Consider the following 18,116-nt stretch of genomic DNA (forward strand, 5'->3'; position numbering starts at 1 on the left):
TGTGCATCTACCCTGCCACCTTGGACCCTATATTCTTTTCTACCAATCTACTCTCATCTCAGAAAACCTTGACCCCATAACCTTGGGAGTCCCCATAGTCAAGATTTGGAACATATCCATCACTTCCCAAAACTTCCACAAGCCCCTTTATAATCCTTGCCTTTCACCCTTCCTGCCTCCTCCCCCCACATAACCCCTGATCTGCTTTCTGTTGCTATAGATTATTTTGCATTTCTGGAAAATTATATAAATGGAATCATGCAATACATACTCTTTTTTCTCTGTCTTCTTTTATTCAGTATAATTATCTTAAGGGACGCCTGGGTGGCTCAGTCGGTTAAGTGTCCAATTTTGGCTCAGGTCACGATCTCAGTTTGTGAATTCCAGCCCCGCACCCTCTGCACTGACAATGCAGAGCTTGCTTCAGATTCTCAGTCTCGCTCTCTCTCTGCCCCTACCCTGCTCATGCTCACCCTCGAGGGTGCGCCCTCTCTCTCAAAAAGAAATAAATAAGCAAACACTTAAAAAATTAATCCACATTGTTGTGTATATCAAAATAGTTCAGGAGCGCCTGGGTGGCTCAGTCGGTTAACCGTCTGACTTTGGCTCAGGTCGTGATCTCACCGTTCGTGGGTTTGAGCCCCACATCAGGTTCTGTGCTGACAGGTTGGAGCCTCGATCCTGCTTTGGATTCTGTCTCCCTCTCTCTCTGCCCCCTCCCGCTTGTGCTCTGTCTCTGTCTCTCAAAAATGAATACACATTTAAAAAAATAGTTCGTTTTTTTTTAATTGCTGAATAGTGTTTCATTATGTTACAGATGGAATTGTCCATTCCCCTGTTGATAGACATTTGAATTGTTTCTAGTTTGGGGTTATTAAAAATAGAGCTGCTTGGGGCACCCAGCTGGCTCAGTTGGTAGGAACACCTGACTCTTGATCTTGGGGTCACGAGTCCAAGCCCCACACTGAGGGTAGAGATCACTTTAAAAAAATAAAGGAACTGCTATAAATATTTGTGTACAAGTCTTTGCATAAACCTATGCTTTCCCTTCTCTTGGATAAAGACACAGGAGGGGAATGGCTGGGTCATATGGCAGATGCGTACTAACCTGTCACAAGAAACTGCAGGGTACCCAGCCACACTGCACAGAGGAGTTCTGTTTGCTCTCCTCCAACACGTGCCGTGGTCACGTCCATCTCAGCCATTTTAAGGGCATAGCAGTATCACATTGTGGTTTTAATTTACATTTCTCTAATGACTAATAATGTTGAGCATCTTTTCATGTCCCTATTTGCCATCTGTGTCTCTTTTTTAATTTTTTTTTTTAATGTTTACTTATTGAGAGACAGAGGGACAGAGCATGAGCATGGGAGGGGCAGAGAGAAGGGGAGACACAGAATCCGAAGCAGGCTCCGGGCTCCGAGCTGTCAGCACAGAGCCCGACGCGGGGCTCGAACTCACGAACCGCCAGATCGTGACCCCAGCCGAAGTCGGATGCTTAACCGACTGAGCCACCCAGGAGCCCCATGTGTCTCTTTTTTTTTTTTTTTAATTTTTTTTCAACGTTTTTTATTTATTTTTGGGACAGAGAGAGACAGAGCATGAACGGGGGAGGGGCAGAGAGAGAGGGAGACACAGAATCGGAAACAGGCTCCAGGCTCCGAGCCATCAGCCCAGAGCCTGACGCGGGGCTCGAACTCACGGACTGCGAGATCGTGACCTGGCTGAAGTCGGACGCTTAACCGACTGCGCCACCCAGGCACCCCTCTTTTTTTTTTTTTTTTTTTTTTTTTTTTTTTTTTGATGAAGTCTGTTCATATCGTTTACCTATTGTTTTAAGTTTATTTATTTATTTTCAAGAAAGAGAGAGAGAACAAGACACAGGCAAACAGAGGATCTAAAGCAGGCTCTGTGCGCTCAGCACAGAGCCTAATGTGGGGCTTGAACTCACAAACCTTGAGATATGACCTGAGCCAAAGTTGGATGCTTAACCGACTGAGCCACCCAAGAACCCCTCTTTGGCCTATTTTTTAATTGATTGTTTACTTTCTGGTTATAAGTTCTGAGATTCGTTATGTTTTTGTAGCAGTTATGTTATTTGCAAATATTTCAGCCTGTGATTTGTCTTTTCATTCTCTAAGCAGTGTCATTGGAAGGGAAATTCTTAATTTTGATGAAAGCCATCTTGCCAACTTTTTCTTTTATCAATTATACTTTTGGCATCTTCTCTAAGAAATCTTTGCCTAACCCAATGTCACAAAGATTTCCTCCTGTTTCTTTCGAGAACTTTCACGGCTTTAGGTTTTGCATTTAGATCTATGATCCATTTTGAATTAATTCTTGTATATGGTGAGGGGTATGAATTGAAATTTATTTTAAACAAAACATTAAAAAAAAAAAAACCTTTAGGAGCACCTGGGTGGCTCAGTCAATTAAGCATCCGACTCCTGATTTCAGCTCGGGTCATGATCTCACAGTTCATGGGTTCAAGCCCTGCGTTGGGCTCTGTGCTGGCAGCTCGAAGCCTGCTTGGGATTCTCTCTCTCCCTCTCTCTCTGCCCCTCCCCCACTCTCTCTCTTTCTCAAAAATAAATAAAACATACATACATACATACATACATACATAGAATATTCAAAAAAGGGGTGCCTGGGTGGCTCTGTTGGTTGAGCATCTGATTCTTGATTTCAGCTCAGGTCATGATCCCAGGGGCATAGGATCAAACCCTGCATTGGGCTCTGCACTAAACATGGAACCTGCTTGGGATTCTCTCCCCCCCCCCCCCCCCCGCCCCTCTCTCCTGCTCATGCTGTCTTTCCCTGTCTTTAAAAGTAAAAATACATATATGCAAAAAAGCAGATGAATATCCAATTGTCCCAGTGCCATTTGTTAAAAAGAGCATCCTTCCTCCCTGATTGCCTTTGTATCTTTGTCAAAAATTATCTGATAAGGTGTGTGTGGGTTTGTTTCTAGACTCTCTAGTCTACCTGAACATTGTTTTTTAAATTTGTTTTACTGTGAGGGGCACCCAGGTGGTTCAGTTGGTTAAGCGTCTGACTCTTGATTTCACCTCAGGTCATGATCTCACGGTTGGTGAGATCGAGCCCCACATCGGGCTCTGTGCTGCCAGCACAGAGCCTGCTTGGGATTCTCTCTCTCCCTCTCTTTGAGCGCGTGTGCTCTCTCTCTCAAAATAAATAAATAAATAAACTTAAAATTTGTTTATTTTGTTTTGTTGTGGTAAAAATATATATGTAACTGAAAATTTGCTGCTTTAACCAGATTAAAATACACAATTCAAAAAAAAATACAATTCAGTGACATTGATTATATTCACAATGTTCTTCAATCATGATTTTTTCCAAAATGAATTCTTTTAATCTTTTTTTCTTTAAAAAATACAAAAAAAGGGGCACCTGGGTGGCTCAGTCGGTTAAGCGTCCGACTTCGGCTCAGGTCATGATCTCACTTCGTGAGTTCAAGCCCCACATCGGGCTCTGTGCTGACAGCTCGGAGCTTGGAGCCTGCTTCACATTCTGTGTCTCCCTCTCTCTCTGCCCCTTCCCTGCTCATGCTCTGTCTCTCTCTGTCTCAAAAATAAATAAACATTAAAAAAAATTTTTTTTTAATACAAAAAAAAAAAAACCCTGAGAATTTGGAATAGCCTTCCATCACACCCCTAGTGTTGTTTTCCTATGAAAACATAATGCCAACGCTCCAGAAAGATGAACATATTTAGCCTGTAGCCTCGTGTGGATTCCACACGGCATCCCTCCATCCCTAGGTTGTTCAAACTCCCACTTGAGAACCTTGGAGGAAAGTAGAAGTTACAGAGATCTTACAGGTGACCTTGAAGCCCCTTCATTTTACAGGCGTGAAAGCTGAAAGCTCTGATCCCGTGCTGGTGAATGACAAGGCCAGCTGAGAAATAAGAAACGCTATTTTTGTGCCATGAAGGGTTTGCACCAAATCCCGGTGCCTCCCTCCATGAGACCTGGCTTTGGTGAGGCCATTGCTCTCCCTCTCAGAACACCACAGTAGTGAAGCCATGCGACCCTCCTTAGAGGGTCGACTTGAGAGTTCAACCAAGGCACGGGAGTGCCCCAAAGTCAACAGAAGAGGGGATGGTCAGGAATAGAAAAGAGCTCCCCGTGGGACTTCTGACCACCAGGATGTGGCCACTGAGGCAGAATGCTTGGAAAGAGTTCTCACAAGAGGCAAGGATGATACCGATCAGCAATTCCTGCCCTCAGGATGGACTGCGGATTGTCACTACAAATAGAAAACAGTCCCGTTTACAGACTTGATGGAAGAATGCTAATGAGCAGCCTTACTTCTCATTTCTGGCTATTATTTTAGTGTTCCCTGCCCCCAAACACCGGGAATTGTGCTCTGATTTATCATATGAAGTGGGGTTTCTTGGCAGTAGCTATAAGCTACTACTCCAATCAGTCACTAACCCTGCTCACCAATGCAAATTTTCCTCTTTTTTTTTTAACGTGTATTTAATTTTTTAGTAATCTCTCTCTCTTTTTTTAATTTTTTTTTAACATTTATTTATTTTTGAGACAGAGAGAGACAGAGCATGAACAGGGGAGGGGCAGAGAGAGAGGGAGACATAGAATCCGAAACAGGCTCCAGGCTCTGAGCTGTCAGCACAGAGCCCGACGCGGGGCTCGAACTCACGGACCGTGAGATCATGACCTGAGCCGAAGTCAGCCGCTTAACCGACTAACCCACCCAGGCGCCCCTAATTTTTTAGTAATCTCTACACCCAATGTGGGGTTCAAACTCACGACCCCGAGATCAAGAGTCACATGCTCTTCTGACTGAGCCAGCCAGGTGCCCCCAAATGCAAATTTTCTTAACAAGAAAAGTACAGGGTTTAAGAACAATCGCAATGTCTATGGCTAACACTTACAGAGCACCTACTACGATGTCAGCCATTATTCCAAGCACTCTTCATATTTATTAGAACTCTGTGAGATGGGAACCATTATTTTCCTCATTTTCTAGAAGAAATGGAGGCACAGAGAGATCAAACAACTGGCCAAAGATCACCCAGCTCGCCTCAGCTGTGTCCAGAGGCCTTAACAGCTACATTACAGGCATCTCCAATCAACACTGTGGTCTGGAGATGCTCCCTTGACCTCTCTAATGTGATTCACAGATACGCTTGTGAACATTTGACAGCGTTGATGAGCAGAACGGCTGAGCGTGCTGGTGGCCAGTTGGAAAGCACACGAAGCCAGGGACTGGAGGGACGCCCAGCCTCCTGGTGGGCTCTGAGTCACATAGGTCAGCCAGGGCTGGCCGGCTCAGCCTGTCACCCTCAGCTGTCTCTCTTGTGTTGCACGGAGGAGCCGGGGCTCAGAGATGGGAACTGCCATGTATAAGCTCTCTGGCAAAATCAGCTTCCAGGTGAAGAAAACCCACATACCCGGTAGGTCGTGTTTGCTTCTGAGTCTGATAGCACCTGGGCTGCTGGGAGGAGTCGGAACCTCCACGTTGGTTTGATTGTCTGTGCCTTTGATGTGATCGAAAGACCCAGCTGGCCTTCAGGGCTGGAGTAAATGCCTCAACAGGGTCTGCTGTTTTGGTTTCTCACTCATCTGAGTTCGTTTATAAGCCAGTTCAGTTCGCAAGGAAGCTTTATTTCTTGTAAGCAAATGTGCTTTCAGAGTTAAACGAAGGATGGAGACCACAGAGCCATGCGGCTTCTTGCTATTACAGGACAGCTCAGTAGGTTTAATTTTCCATAACAGATGGAACATTAACTCCAGCATTATTTTGACCAGTTATAAATATCAAAGACATGTGTTTTGCAGTTCAGATTCTTCCTAAAAGGACTCAAGGCCTTCTAAGCTTTAATCCACAGCTCCGAAAGCCTTCTTGAGAAGCAAGGGAAAACGCGTTCAGGCTTGTGGCGCTGGAAGGAGCACTGTGGGGTGGGGGTGGGGGTGGGGGGTTCAGGGACAGTGGCACACCTGTGAATGCATGGGAGCTTTTGGGGTTCTGCCAGGCTCAAAGAGCGGGCAGATCCTGTTCTGCGTCCCCACCATGGTGTTACAGCATTCGCCACACTGTATTGTGAGTATCGCTTCTCTTGCCCATTCCTCCCACTGAGGGCAGAGACTGAGTCTTCTCTTAACTAACAAGCCCTGGGATGAAGTAGGCGCTTGCATTTTTTTGCACGGACTTATGAATGTACACACACGCGTGGGGTGCCTGGGTGGTTCAGTCGGTTGAGCGTCTGACTTCGGCTCAGGTCATGATCTCGTGGTTTGTGGGTCCGAGCCCCGTATCGGGCTCCGTGCTGACCGTGTGGAGTCTGCCTGGGATTCTATCTCTTTTCCTCTTTCTCTCTGCCCTTCCCCCCACTTGCGCTTTCTCTCTCTCTCTCTCTCTCACTCAAAATAAATAAACTTAAAAAAAAAAAGAATGTATACATGTATGAGGGATAAGCTCTGCAAATTAGTTGAGTCTGACTCTAGAGGCTGTGGCTTCTGGTGACCTTTGGATGCTGTGCTGTGAGCCAGGCCCGGTTACTCTCCTATAGGTTTAATCAGGGCATTGGCACACAAAACATTTTGATGATGCTGATGACGATGTAGACGGCTTCATCCTTGGCTAGAATAAACACTGTGCATAGAGCTCTGCCCTAAATTTTCCTGCAGGGTTCTGCTTACCCGGCTACTACTTTAATGTGTAAAGTTACTTCATAACGAGGTCCCTTAAGGACTTAGTAATGGGGACACCTGGGTGACTCAGTCGGTTAAGCGGCGGACTTCGGCTCAGGTCATGATCTCGCGGTCCGTGAGTTCGAGCCCCGCGTCGGGCTCTGTGCTGACAGCTCAGAGCCTGGAGCCTGTTTCCGATTCTGTGTCTCCCTCTCTCTGACCCTCCCCCGTTCGTGCTCTGTCTCTCTCTGTCTCAAAAATAAATAAACGTTAAAAAAAAAATTAAAAAAAAAAAAAAGGACTTAGTAATGTAATGGATTCCATTACCAGACAAGTGTTGTGAGAATTCTACTTGCAGGTGAACAGGGTTGTAGAACTGCTCTTTTCAAAACATTTACATCAGAAACCAGTTCGGTAGTTTCCTCAAAACAATCAAACAGAGTTACCATGTGACCCAGCAATTCTATTCCTAGGAATGGAAAAACCCAATGTCTAGCAACCAGTGAGTGGATAGACAGCATGTGGCCCTTCCAGGCCATGGAATATTACTCAACGGTAAAAAAAAAGAATGAAATTCTGATACGTGCCACACATGCCGAGGGGGAGAAGTCAGCACACAAAAGGCCGCAGATTGTAAGATTCTGTTTATAAGAAATGTGGAGGGGCGCCTGGGTGGCGCAGTCGGTTAAGCGTCCGACTTCAGCCAGGTCACGATCTCACGGTCCGTGAGTTCGAGCCCCGCATCAGGCTCTGGGCTGATGGCTCAGAGCCTGGAGCCTGTTTCTGATTCTGTGTCTCCCTCTCTCTCTGCCCCTCCCCCATTCATGCTCTGTCTCTCTCTGTCCCAAAAATAAATAAAAAACGTTGACAAAAAAAATTTAAAAAAAGAAATGTCGAGAAAAGGCAAAGCCCCAGAAAGCAGATGAGTGGTCACCAGGAGACGGAGGAAGAGGAAAAAGGGAGTGACTGCTACCCGGTAGGGGATTTGTTCCTGGGGCGAATGAAATGTTCTGGAATCAGACAATGGGGATGGTTGCACAGCATTATGAATATACTAAAAAAGACCGAATTTTATTCTCTAACACGTAACTGTACATTACGTAAATTTTACCCCGATTGAAAATTGCAAAAAAAAAAAAAAAAAAAAAAAAAGTACAGCAGCTTATTCTGTCTTTGCAAAATATATTCACTGACATGTTATGTTTAGATTTCAGCGAAGGCCGAGACAGCCCAGGGTGAAGTGTTCCGCCTACTGTGGGAACAAATGGGCCTTAGGCAACACGGGTTCATCACTCCGGGTCAGACGCTGGCTTTTGGTTTTGGGGCTTCGCTTTCCCTCCGCCACGTGCACGTAACCAGGAGCCGTCTGTGCTCTCTCTTTCAGAAGGGAAATACATATGCCACTCTTACTGCCGAGACCTGGTGCATCTGGATTATCCCCAGAATGGGAAATTAGCGAGCCGCACAAACGCTCGCGAAGTAAGACGTTCGGGCAAAAAGAACGCTCAGGTAGGCCCTGTTGGGGGACACTCTGCGTGGGTGGCGCCATCTCTCCCACGCGAGAGGAATGGCCTTGTCACCCCGGGGGCTCTGCAGGCCCCAGCCCCTGCTCCTCATCTGCCATTTCCGCCCCCCTCGGGGCCTGTCCGTCCAATCAGAAGCTGGAAATTAGGGCATGCAATGCGAATGTGTGTGTGTGTGTGTGTGTGTGTGTGTGTGTGTGTGTGTGTCAGTTGTCTCCATCTGATAAAGAACCTCACCTCCAGCACTCCTGCTGGGGAATCCATCAAAGCAAGGATCTCCCGCTGGCAGGTGGGGATCTACTTCCCAGTAGATCCTTAGCCTGGCCTCATCCAGGACCTCCTCCTCCTGGTCTCCCTGCCTTTGCTGAGATTCTCCAAAGGAAGCGGGTGTGAGGGCTGGGAGGCCTGTTCCTCTGCAAACCCGACTATTTCTAGCATCCTCTCTCCTGGCACCTCAAGATTTTTCTTACAAAGTCAGCTTTTTCTCCCCCCCCCCCCCCCCCATAAGGTTGAGGACACTTGGATTGAACGCTCTCTGTCTTGGCAGTTTCTGGGAGCGCTCGGGTGTATCTGAACAGGGATACTGAAATTAGGCATCAGTCTTCATCTTTCTTTCATACGTGAACAACGCTATGATTCAATTGGGGACCATGAGGCTGGCGATTCCTCACTGTCCCCCGACCAGTACAAAAGACCAGATCCATGGTTTTGTGGCCACTTTTTTCCGCTAACAAAGTTAACTCTTGATCAGAACAGTGATGGTTGTTGTTCAGCGTTTGTTCAGCGTGTGTGGTTCACATCTGCTGAATTCCCGTTCGACTTAATTACACTTGGCGGGGCCTCGGGATGTGAGCGGAGAATCTGTAAAAGGCACGAATAACAACTTTTCTGGCGAACTGATGTCTTCGTTTTAAGTAAAGACTGATGTGAATTTTACAACTGGGGCCTATTGGACTTGGGGCAAAGCTGTGTCAGCCTTAAAACTAACCTCGGAATATGCCTTCATCTCAGGAAGGAAAGCTTGGGTTAGGGATGCAGTTTGTAACTTAATAGGATGACTGTGGAGTGAACAGAGAGGATCATAGAAGTATTATGAGAAGCCCCAGGGAGAACAAATATATGCTTGTTCGGCTTGAAAAAAAAAAATCCAGAGTTCAAGTGCAAGGTTTAAACAAAGGCTTTAGGGGATGCCTGGGTGGCGCAGTCGGTTAAGCGTCTGACTTCAGCCAGGTCACGATCTTGCGGTCCGTAAGTTCGAGCCCTGCGTCAGGCGCTGGGCTGATGGCTCGGAGCCTGGAGCCTGTTTCCGATTCTGTGCCTCCCTCTCTCTCTGCCCCTCCCCCGTTCATGCTCTGTCTCTCTGTCCCAAAAGTAAATAAACATTGAAAAAAATAAAAAATAAAATAAATAAATAAACAAAGGCTTTAGGAAGTTTCTCAGAAGGTACCTGAACTGCCAGTGCTTAAATAATTTACATTCTTTGCTTATATAGATTTTTTTAAAAACTAATACTGAGTTCTCCTGTGTGGCTCTGAGAGTTTTAGAAAATAGTAATTTGGTACTTAATTTATTTTGGTTCAATTATTTTGAAATTGTAGAATATAAAATCTAGAAGTTGACATTTTGGGGAGTCCCAGATTTGGTGTGCAAGACAGAGCCACAAAGAACATGCGAAAACAGTCTTCCCAATAGGCTGAGTAAAAATTCCTCCCTCTTAGAGTAAGAATGCCCCTCTAGCAGATCCTTTCCCGGACATACATCTGGAGGATAAAGATACATAACCTGTCCTGGGGTGATGAGAATCCTATTAGAGCTTGAATATTTTTTTTTTCATGAGGCAAACCCAAACTGTGGTGCTATAATGTATGGTTTCAACATTCTACCTAATTGATCTACTCTTGTGAATTGAGATTTGTTACTTAGATTTTCTCTTGTTGGCTTTAAGTGTGCAAAATGATACACGCTGTGGTTCCAAAGTCATTAACAGCTTTCCGAGTGTTGGCAGTATCTCTAGCCTCAGGATATTAAGCCTCAGGTTACACACTTTTGAAAGTATCAGCTGATTGTGTTACAAGATCACTCAGTCTCATTTTAATCCCCAATGCCGTTGGCTTTGGCCACTGATGGTTGCAAAACTTCAGAATGGTTTCAATTCAGCGAAGACCCTTGAACAATTCAAGTAGAATCTCCTAGAAAGCGTAGAATTTGGCCAAAGAACCAAAAAAAACCAATTCTCTCACTCTTATTTTCCTGCTGCTGTCTGATTTGGTGAAGACTTGGAAAGATTGTTGAAAAGCATTTTTCAACTATAAACCACATCTTAAAACGTATTTCGTTATTTATCAACTTCAGATTTTGATGAAACCTGGTATTCAGCTTCTACATTTGACACCATGAAGATTATGAAACTAAAATTTGACTGACTTTGCAAATCCTTTTTTTTTAAGTTTATTTATGTTGAGAGAGAGAGAGAGAGGATGAGCAAGCATGAGTCGGGGAGGGGCAGAGAGGGAGAGAGAGAATCTCAAGCGGGCTCTGCACTGTCAGACACAGGGCTCGATCCACGAACTATGAATCAGACCTGAGCCAAAACCGAGAGTCAGACGCTTAACCAGCTGAGCCCCCCAGATGCCCCCAAATTGCTTTATAGTCCATATATTTTTGTGATTATGAAAGTAATACATGGTAATTACAGAAACTTTGGAGAATGTAAAAAAGTTTAAGAAAGTATTAACATTAAAAAAAAAAAGTATTAGGGGCACCTGGGTGGCTCAGTGAGTTGAATGTCCGATTTTGGCTCAGGTCATGATCTCATTGTTCGTGAGTTCGAGCCCCACGTCGGACTCTATGCTGTCAATGCAGGGCCCACTTTGGATCCCTCTGTCTCTGCACCTCCCCCTCTTGTGCTCTCTCTCTCAAAAATACATGAACATTTAAAAACTGATAAATTTTTGGGGCGCCTGGGTGGCGCAGTCGGTTAGGCGTCCGACTTCAGCCAGGTCACAATCTCGCGGTCCGTGAGTTCGAGCCCTGCGTCAGGCTCTGGGCTGATGGCTCGGAGCCTGGAGCCTGTTTCCGATTCTGTGTCTCCCTCTCTCTCTGCCCCTCCCCCGTTCATGCTCTGTCTCTCTCTGTCCCAAAAATAAATAAACGTTGAAAAAAAATTTTTAAAAACTGATAAATTTTTAAAAAGTATTAAGATTGCCTATGATCCCACTACCCAGAAGTAATTAGTATTTCGATATGTTTATTTCCTCTTTTAAAAGTGTCTATTGTCAGGACGCCTGGATGGTTCAGTCAGTTCAACATCTGACTCTTGATTTTGGCTCTGGTCATGATCCCAGGATTGTGGGATTGAGCCCCACGCTGGGCTCCGCACTGAATTTGGAGCCTGCTTAAGATTCTCTCTCTTTCCCTGCACCCCTCTCCCCAGCTTGTGTGTTCTCTCTCTCTCTCTCTCTCTCTCTCTCTCTCTCTTTCTCTCTCTCTCAAATAAAAAAATAAGGTGTGTATTTTCTATATGTATTTCTTATAAAACTGTAATCATTAGAGGGCTAGATAATAGATATATCTTCACTCTTCATTACAATGTGACCATTTTGCCTGTCACTCTATATTCTTTGAAAACATGATCTTGAAGATAGAATATTCATCTTGTTAATGTTTTATACTTGATTTAATAATTGTTTGTTTTAGTGTTGTTTCTTACTATTATAAAAAACCTGCAATAACATATTTCCTTAAAAATATTTTTTATATATTTTAACATATTTCCTGCAATATTTCCTGCATATTTCTATTTTATATATTTTTAACATAATTTTTAACATATTTCCTGCAATAACATATTTCCTTAAAATTTTTTTTTTTAATGTTTATCTTTGAGAGAGAGACAGAGTGTGAGCTGGGGAGGGACAAAGAGAGAGGGAGATACAGACACAGAATCCAAAGCAGGCTCCAGGCTCTGAGCTGTCAGCACAGAGCCCAATGCCGGGCTCAAACTCACAAACCATGAGATCATGACTTGAGCCGAAGTAGGATGCTTAACCAACTGAGCCACCCAGGCGCCCCTGCCATAACATAGTTCTATGAAAATCTTTTCTGCATGTTTCCTGAAGGAGAATTATTTGGTCAAGGGCTTTCATGACTCTTGATACAAAGTTCCAAATTCTTTAACAGAAAGTTTGTACCAGTTTGTACCCTCACCAATAATTCCTAAGCAGCCTTATCTCACTGTAAATTTACCTGTAGTCTCCTTCATGATGTATTCCATTAAAAAAATTTTGTTTAAGTCTTAGTCCCTTAAGATTTGGTGGGTGAGGTGGGGAAATGACTGAGTGTCTGGGGCTATTCTAATTTTTCAAAAACTGTGATTGATGGGGCTCAGTTGGTTTAGTGACCAACTCTTGATTTCGGCTCAGGTCATATCATAATTTGTGAGATCGAGTCCCACCGGCTCTGCCTGTTTGGGATTCTCTCTCTCCCTCTCTTTCTCTGCCCCTTCCCGTTCTTGCTCTCTCTCTCTCAAAATAAATAAGTAAACTTTAAAAAATTGTGACTGGTGATTTTGTGACTCCCCAATCTGTCTTTCTCAGAGGGGAAAAAGACCCTTTATGCAGAGGGTATGGGGTTCACGATCAGTCGTCCTCTTGATCTTCTGAGAGGGGATCTTCTTCCAGAGTAGGGAATGAAATGGCAGGCCTGAGTGCCTTCCAGAAAAGGAGGGTACAAACGCCCACCACCACCTGTGTTTCTGATTGAGGCAAGGGCAGCGATTTAAGGATGAAGGATGTTAGAAGAGATACAGATGATTAGGAAACCCGCCCCCTTTATTAAAATCCCTGAGGGGTTTGACTAAATGTGAGAATTTATCTGTTCCTCTTTTACCTCCAGGTCCCTCAGGCCACAAAGTCACTCTTAAGTCACTGTGTGTTTTGTTTCCTTGGTTTTAGCACGTTAAACTATACACTCAGATTTTTAATTACTCCCCAAATAGAAGCAATTATTAGGTTCAATCCTATGACACTGCCATTTTGGTCGGTCAGAAATGGCTGACTACTGACTCATTTCATAAGATGCCAACTCAAATGTAGGGAATTCTTCATCATTATGAGTTAATGGTAACGTTTTGTGGTGGGAGCACCTGATGTATGGCCTCTACCGCCCTCTTCTTGGGGTGGGTGTAGATTCGTGGTTAACCGCAGGACAGAGAGCCTTCTCTTCCTGGCCCCACGGAGGGGGAGGTGGGGACCGTGGGATTTGTTTGTGGCAGCAAAGCCACCAGAGGGCGCTCCAGCATTGGTTACTGTAGGTTTGCGTGTTTGCCACAGATTCCAATGAAAAACAGTAAATCTATAATAATTGCTAGTATTTATTGCATGCTTACGGACAGAACTAAAGTGTAACAAACCATGCCATTATTACTTTTGTTAACATCAGTTCAACTTCTGTGTGCTTGCCGTATATTATTTCATTCCACGCTTACCACAATTCTATCAGCAAGACACTGTTTTTATTTTTACCGATGAGGAGAGTGAAGCGTACAGAAGTTAGATGGTTTTACAAATGAGAAAAATAAAACTGATTTTATCTACAGGCTCAGCCCTCTATTAAAGCTTTCTTTCCTTCCCTCCCTCTTTTTTCGCTTTTCCCACGGGCGATGCAAAGGAGATATATCCTTGCTTGAAAAGAAAAAGAAAAAGAAAAAGAAAAAGAAAAAGAAAAAGAAAAAGAGCGGAAGCTCATTCCGAAGGGCCACGAACTTTCCAGCCCTGCCTGCCCGCTGCTAAAGCAATACCACAACCAGCCACCCCCATGCCTGGTCCCACACATTTCTCAGGCCTCTGCCTCTATGACTCCTTCACCCCCTCAAGCTTGCCTGAGATGACTGTTTGATATTGCCTTCAGCCTTATTCAAATTCAGAGGAGTGACGGGCAGACAGGAGGAGAATGTTAGGACTCTCCATAACCCCTCAAAGATGGCGGCCATACAGTACGTGCTCAAACTACCTACGCACCGTGACTAAGAGCAAGAAGATACAAGGCATACTGACTGCCGCTGCTAGCCGGTGGCCTTGGCTTAGTCATTTGACTTCATCCTTAGCGTGTAGGCAACAAACATAGTACTAGCTCGTTCTTAAAAGATTGTTGTGGAGATTTGATCTGTGCGTAGAACAGTACTTAGTACCAGTGGCTCGCAGGTAACTATTCAATTGAAGTTCACGGAGACTACTGTTTTCTTTACTTCTCCTTACAGCCTGTAAGGTAGCCATTTAGCAGAGAACCTGGCTTAGAGCGCAGTGTGTTGAGCGCTGGTGGTTAATGGAAGAGAAAAATCTGAGTTCCCAAGAGGCCAAGCAACCTACCAGAGGTCAACAGCTAGCATTATGACTGTAACATATTTTCAAAATTGTTTTCAGTTTTTTGGTAGGTGAGGCTGAGAGATGTGATTTTCAAAGAGATTACAAAAGACACACAGCACTGTAAGCTCACATTACACAAGTGCTAGAGACCTTCCAACAGCCTTCAGACAAGGCCTGGTGTTTGTTAGCTGGGGTTCTAACAGCACAGTGCCACCCCCAGATTTAGGGGAGCCATAAAGATGATTTAATTTAAATATTGTAATGTAACTCTCCGAACAATTAGCATTTCCTTTATGCTTTGACTTTTTTTTTTTTAATGTTTATTTATTTTACTGGGGCCTAGAGAGAGGGGAAGAGAGAATCCCAAGTGGCCTCCACACTGTCAGCACAGAACCCAATGTGGGGCTCCGTCCAACCAACCGTGAGATCATGACCTGAGCTGAAATCAAGAGTTGGACACTTCCAACTGAGCCACCCAGGTGCCCCTAAACTTTGTTTTTAAAAGGTTATGGGAGGACGGGGTACCTGGATGGCTCAGTCATTTGAGTGTCCAACTTCGGCTCAGGTCATGGTCTCACGGTTCAAGAGTTCGAGCCCCGTGTCGGGCTCTGGGCTGACATCTCAGATCCTGGAGCCTGCCTCGGATTCTGTGTCTTCCTTTCTCTCTGCTCCTCCCCCACTCACACTCTGTTTCTCTCTCTCAAAAATAAATAAAACATTAAAAAATTTTAAAAAGGAAAAAAGAATACGGGAGGATATAATGGGGGGGGGGCTGGGGGTCATGGCGGAAGGGGATGGGAGAAAGAGAAATCAAGTGTGGTGTGAAGGCCCAGCAGTGAGGCAGGAGATTGGAACCCTGGACCTCCTTGTCCTTCCAAAATGAGCAACTTGGATTCTACTTCTAAAGTCCTGTGATTCGAATATTTTCTTTCTACCATTTTCCTGCAGATCTTTCCACCTTCTCTTTTAAATATCACACAAGGCTTTACATGCTCAGTACCAGCTTTAGAGGTCTGCACATTTTAGCTTTTTCTGTCCAGCAACTACTAATACATTCTTTTTAAAAAATATATTCTTAAAAGTTTCCATAATTACACAAGGTTCATTCACTAACTGAAGGGAAGAGGTAACGTCATTTTGTAGAGTAAAACTCAGCAATAAATAGGAAGCAAACAGCTAAGTGCTTCTGGGGTGCAGAACTACTATGCGGTGAGGTGGGCCGGGGTGCTTAAATGGCCCTGGCACTGGACAGTATTTATGAAAATTGAGCTGTTGTTAAATTACTGCTAAGAAATTTGACATTTTTACTAAGAATTATAGTAAAGTAAATGTTCAAGGTAATATGTCCTTCACAAGTGGAAATATACCATGTGGAGTCAAGAAACATTTGACTCTTGGGGCACCTTGCTGGCTCAGTCAGTAGAGCATGTGACTCTTGACCTCGGGGTTGTAAGTTCGAGCCCCACGTTGGGTATAGAGATTACTTAAAAAATCCAGTCTTTAGGGGTTCCTGGGTGGCTCAGTCAGTTGAGCATCCAACTCTTGATTTCGGCTCAGGTCATGATTTCACGGTTCATGGGTTCAAGCCCCACGTTGGGCCCTGCATTGGCAATGCAGAGCCTGCTTGGGATTCTCTCGCTGCCTCTCTCCATCTCTCTTTCACTCTCTCACTTTCTCAAAATAAATAGATAAACATTAACAAAATAAAATCTGTAAAGTATGTATATATGGGAAACATATTCAGATACAATGCTGCCAGGATGCAGAGGAATCTGGTGGAAAGCCTTTCTTAAAGGTAGAATTCCAGGGAATATAAAAACAGAAATGAGCACATTCCAGGAGGTATCATGACCAAGTGAGTGGTAAGAGTAGTCCATAAACTGGCAGTTCCTTTAGGACCATCCTAAGAAGATGCCTGGTCTGCCCTCTGGCTCAGTTCAACTCAATGAGATTCAACAAGTGTTTATTGCATTCTCCACTATGCATAGGACCCTGGTGATTTCAACACAGACCGGTCCTCAAGGAGTTCATGACCTAGAGAGCAATCTGATCTAACCCAGCCGGCTCAGTCACTCTCTCTCACAGCCTCTGCTTTACTGTCTTCAGGTGCTTCATTCTAGAAATATTTACTGAATGGCAACCATGTGATCAGAGCAGACAAACATCCCTGCCTTTGCGGAGCTCACATTCTGGTGGGAGAAAACAGAGCACAAACGATAAACAAAATATGCCATTAAATTATACAGTATAATAGGTCCTAGATAAGTGCTTTGGAAAAAGAAAAGAAGTAGAAAGAGGGCAAGGGAACCTGGAGCGCCAAGGGGTGGTGGTTTTCAAATCCATATGTGGTCAAGATAAAAGCTGACATCCAGAGGGGCACCTGGACCGCTCAGTTGGTTGAGTGTCTGATTTCCATTTAGGTCATGATCTTGCGTTTCTTGAGTTGGAGCCCCATGTCGGGCTCGCCACTGTCATCCTGTCAGCACAGAGCCTGCTTCAGATCCTCTGTCCCCACCTCTCTCTGCCCCTCTGCTGCTTGTGCTGTCCCCAAAATAAATATTTAAAAAAAGAGGTGACCTATGGGTGGGGGAGAGGGGAAAGTGGGTGATGGGCATTGAGGGGGGGCACCTGTTGGGATGAGCACTGGGTGTTGTATGAAAACCAATTTGACAATAAGTTATATTAAAAGAAAAAAAAAGGTGACATCTGAGAAAGACTTGAAGATGAGGAGTGAACCATGCAGATAACTGGGAAAGAGCATTCCAGACAGATGATGGAACAGCTGATGCAAAGGCCCCGGGCAGAAGTGTGCCTGGCCTGTTGGAAGCCACTATGGCTGGAGCAGAGTGAGTGGGGAGGAGAAAAATAAGGGAAGAGGAATGGGGGTGGATGGTGGGGTGATCTGTAACCCACTATACAGACTTTGGCTTTTATTCCGAATGAAATGGAGAACCATCCCGTGGTTCCACATTTTCTTTTAAAAGGATCACTGGTGGGGCACCTGGTTGGCTCAGTCATTAGAGCACGCAACTCTTGATCTCAGGGTCATGAGTTCAAGCCCCACATTGGACTCTGTGCTGTGTGTGAAGTCTGCTTTATAAAAAAAAAAAGTAGGGGCGCCTGGGTGGCGCAGTCGGTTAAGCGTCCGACTTCAGCCAGGTCACGATCTCGCGGTCTGTGAGTTCCAGCCCCGCGTCAGGCTCTGGGCTGATGGCTCGGAGCCTGGAGCCTGTTTCTGATTCTGTGTCTCCCTCTCTCTCTGCCCCTCCCCCGTTCATGCTCTGTCTCTCTTTGTCCCAAAAATAAATAAAAACGTAGAAAAAAAAAATTAAAAAAAAAAAAAGTAAAAGGATGGAGGGGCAACTGGCTGGTTCAGTTGATAGAGCATCTGACTCTTGATCGTGAGGTCATGAGTTCAAGCCCCACACTAGGAGTAGAAATTACTTAAAAATAAAATATTTTTGGAGGGTGCCTGGGTGGCTCAGTCAGTTAAGCATCCGACTTTGGCTCAGGTCATGATCTCACCACTCGTGAGTTCAAGCCCCTCGTCAGG

General features: G+C 44.7%; 1 long non-coding RNA gene across 2 annotated transcripts in view; it reads left to right on the plus strand.

The window, feature by feature from the left end:
- Positions 1 to 4,824: 4,824 nt before the first annotated feature.
- The window catches only part of LOC123386628, a 44,294-nt gene continuing 31,002 nt past the window's right edge, over positions 4,825 to 18,116 (plus strand). Inside the window, exons 1-2 of one of the 2 annotated variants that reach the window (XR_006600829.1) lie at positions 4,825 to 5,441; positions 8,063 to 8,187. This is a non-coding gene — a long non-coding RNA (uncharacterized LOC123386628). Of the gene's footprint in view, positions 5,442 to 5,608; positions 5,741 to 8,062; positions 8,188 to 18,116 lie in introns of those variants that run through there. The other variant, XR_006600830.1, reaches the window with a different exon arrangement.

The sequence above is a fragment of the Felis catus genome, chromosome B4 (genome assembly GCF_018350175.1).
Source record: "Felis catus isolate Fca126 chromosome B4, F.catus_Fca126_mat1.0, whole genome shotgun sequence".
NCBI classification, from domain to species: domain Eukaryota; kingdom Metazoa; phylum Chordata; class Mammalia; order Carnivora; family Felidae; genus Felis; species Felis catus.